Consider the following 4,236-nt stretch of genomic DNA (forward strand, 5'->3'; position numbering starts at 1 on the left):
ACACTCTGTCCACATAGAGGCTCCACTAGTATCAGGTGGTTTGGTCATTGCCAACAAACTTTGCCAGAAAGTCTGTCATGAATTGGGTCTTCATGAGACCACAAAGCATATACTGGAGGTCAAACTCTAACAGTTCTATAAACCATGCAACCATCCTTTCTTTTAGCTTGGGCTTTTGCAACACCTTCCTGATTGGGTAGTTCGTTTTGACTACCACTTGGTAACTTTGGAAGTATGGCTTGAGGTGTCGAGTTGAGGTTATAAGTGTCACCATTACCTTCTTTATCATCTGGTACAGCTTTTCAACATCATGAAGGATACGATGAGTAAAATAGATGGGAAGCAGGTGTTTCCCTTCCTCCTGTACGAGGGCTGAACTAACAGGCTCATCATCTACTGTGAGGTATAGAAGTAGAGGTACTCCTAGCTTGGGTCGACTTAGGACTAGCAATATGGCAATAGTCTTCTTGAAGGCCAAGAAGGCTTGCTCATAGGCTTCATCCAATAGAAAAGGCTCAGTTTTCATGAGTAGCTTGTAGAATGACTTCTCTTTCTCAGCAAGCTTTTGGAGGAAGCAGGACAAGGACGTCAGTCTACCGTTCAGCTTCTGCACTTCCTAAACATTGGTAGGATTGTGAATCACTAGTATGTTTGTGCATTTGTCGGGGTTGGCTTCTATTCCCAGATGTCTAATCATGAACCCCATGAACTTTCCACCGCCTACCCCAAAAGTGCATTTTTCTAGGTTGAGGCGCATGACGTACTTATGGATTTCTTTGAACACCTCTTCTAAGTATGCCACGTGTTAGGCTATGCTTTGAGACTTGACAATCATGTCCTCAACCTAGACCTTGAGATTTTTTCTGATATGTTGTTTGAAGATCCGGTCTATCAGTCTTTAGTATGGGGTGCCTACATTTTTCAGGCCAAAGGGCATGACCCTATAGCAAAAGTTAGCATCCACAGTAATGAATGTCGTTTTCTCTTCATCTGGGGTGTGCAATCTAATTTAATTGTATCCTAAATAGGCTTCTAGGAAACTCAATACTTAGAACCCGGGTGCGCCATCGACTAGCCTGTCAATGCTGGGCAAAGGGTATGCATCCTTGGGACACGCCCTGTTGTGATCGGTGTAGTCGGTGCACATTCGCCATTTGTTGTTGGCTTTTTGACTATGATGACACTGCGTTGCCAGGTAGAGTACCTGAATTCTCTGATAAAGAGCTTGTGGCATATAATGCTAGGGTGGATACCCAGCATGTTAAATGGTTGCCACGCAAATCGGTTTTTGTTCCTGTGTAGAACATCAGTTATGTGTTTGTGCTCGTGGCTGGTAAGGTCCTTGCTAAGCTATGTCCATTGCTCGGGCTTGGGTCCGATATGTAGCTTGACAAGTTCTTCTATAGACTTTAGGCCTTTGTCAATAGTGTCTTCACACGGATCCATTTCGAATACACCATCTTGAACTCCTAAACTTGCTTCATACACTGTCAAGGTTCAGATCGGGGACCCCTCGTCCATGCTCATGACTTGACTGTTACCACCAATTGTGAGATGAGGCCTACTTTGCTCCCTAGTGGGAGGATATGGTGCCACCTTTAGACTTTTAGCATAGCATTGTCGGGCTTGCTTTTGGTCTGCCTTGATAGTCACGATCTCTCCCATCAAGGTTAGGAATTTCATCTTGAGATAAGGCGTGAAGAGGATGGCTCTGAGTTCATTCAGCGTTTTCTTGCCAATCAAAGAAAAGTAGGAGGTATTTGCATCAATAATTAAATAACTGACTATGAAGCTCCTTGAGATCTAACCTTGACCGAAAGTGGTCATCAGGTGGACGTAGCCTCTCTGGTCTTTACTCTTTCTCCAACAAAGTCGAGGAGTGGTCCAAAATGTGCCTGGACTGTATTAGATGAGACTTCAAGCCTCTGGAATGTTTTCCAGTAAGGGATGTCCGTAGAGTTGCCTTGGTCAATGAGGACCTTGGACACCATGAAATTGGCCGGAGATGACCATGGGGTCATCCTGATTGATAGGATTGATGCCTCAAAAGTCTTTATCTATGAATGTTATGGGAGGGAGACTTCGTGGTGATGTATGTCGACACAATTGATGTCGATATCCCAGATGGTGTGGAGATGCCGCTTTTCGGATTGACTAGACAACCCTCCATATGAAAATCCACATGGAATGATGTTGATCACACCTCTGATTTGTTGGGCAAGCTCATTTTTCGATTCTTGCGAAGGTTGACATTTGCGGCTTTGCTGGTAATGCCTCTATCTTCCTCTATCTTTTGCTTTGTCCTTTTTGCTATTGGCATCGTGATTTCTATGCCAGTCCTCTTGATGTCCTATAGGTCCTTCTCCTACTGAGTGATTGTTAGACCCATTTACGAATTGGGCTAGATACCCAACCTGTATGAGCTCTTCTATTTTGTCTTTCAGGGCCCAACAATCTTTTGTATTGTGACTGTAACTGCTATGTTATCTGCAGTGTTTAGTTTGTCTAACCCAGGTCAGGGAGGAAGTGGCAGAGATAGTTTTATGGGTACCTCCTTAAGAATAATGGTTCGATTGGCTGTCAGGGATGTGTAGCGCTCATACCTGGGTCCCTTTGGGAGAGGCTGGCACTTATCGAGCTTCTGTTGTTTGTCCAACTTGTGTGAGTCGGTCATGGTACCTCCTTTTCTTTTGTCCCGCTTTTGTCCTGCTTGTCGGACCTCAATTTTGAACGTAAACATCTCTTCTACTTCTATATAGCCTTTGGCTCGTTCGCATAACTCGTCCATATTGTTGGGAGGTTTTTTGCATAACATGTTTATGAACTTACCAGGTCGTAAGGCGAGTAGCATGGAGTGTAGTGCTACTTTAGGGTTAAGATTTCGGATCTGGACAACAATTCATCCAAACCTATCCATGAACTTTCAGAGGGAGTCGAAGCTGAAATGCTAAAGCATACTATGGAGGTTGTCGATGGATACTAAGAGCTGAAATGCTTGACAAAGGTGTTGAAGCTTTCGATGGACTTTGGAAGAAGGCCTCCATACTATGTCAATGCTGCCTCTTTAAGGGACGTTGGGAAGACTCGACACATGATTATGTCTTCATTGGTGTAGAGACTAGCTTGCGTGAGTGTCATACCCTAATTTTGTCTAGGGACTATTGTTTGTAGATCTTTTGATCCTTGCTAGTCGACTTACGGTGTTGAACATCAGTTCTAGTGTGAAACAGATGATCATTCAATATTTTGATCAAGAATACGAAAGATACCAAAAGTGAGGGGCAAAAGGGTCATTTCAGGGGGTTTTCTGGACCCTGGCTTGCCTAGGCTAGCCTTTGGCTTGCTTGGGCCCCTAGATTGCTTAGGGGTGAAGGAACCAGCTCGCCTAGGTGAGCCAGCTTACTTCAGGATGAAGTAACAACTCGCATGGGCGAGCTGCCATGACCCCTAATGCCATCTTTTGCTGTAAATAGGCATGAGGGAGGCTGAGTAAAGGGGTTCCAAGATCCAACATTGAGAGGAATCAGAGAGAGGAAGAAGAAAGAAGAGAAAAACGAGGCCAAGGCACTACAGAATTGCGATCGTAATCGACTTCTACATCATTCTTCGTTCGTTCTTTGTTCGTCATTCGGTTAGTTTTTGTTTTAAGAATTTGAATGTGATCTACAGAATGTGATCTATGCAAAACCAAAATAAAACCAACCCATAAACTTATTCATTTCACCAAATATCACTTGAGATCGTTTCAAGGTCCAACGCCTTGACGATTCTCTCCGACTTTCATTAAACATCACTTGGGACTGTTTCAAGGTCCAACGCCTTAACGATTCTCTTTTCAAAGTTTAAAACATCATTTCAAGGTCCAACGCCTTGAACGAATTTTGTTCATAATTAAAATCAATTTTTCAAAAAACATAAAATCAATGTAACGCACAAACGTTCAGACTTAAAGAACTACGTAGGTCTGAATTTCTCATCACACCTGAGGATACGTAGGAGCAAGGGCAATACCTTTGTCGACCCCAAAAAATAAAAAAATATAAAAAGAGAAAATACACAATTTTGAAGTCATGTTTTGCACACTCGATTAAAGGTTATCGTCCCTTGTGACGGCCGTGTGGGGTGCTAATACCTTCCCTATGCGTAAACAACTCCCGAACCCTCATTTTCAAGATACGCAGACCTTCGCCTTTTTCTTTTGTTTTTCTAATATTTTCCTTGAATAAATGTTGGTGG

Source organism: Glycine soja, chromosome 15 (assembly GCF_004193775.1).
Source record: "Glycine soja cultivar W05 chromosome 15, ASM419377v2, whole genome shotgun sequence".
Classification (NCBI taxonomy): domain Eukaryota; kingdom Viridiplantae; phylum Streptophyta; class Magnoliopsida; order Fabales; family Fabaceae; genus Glycine; species Glycine soja.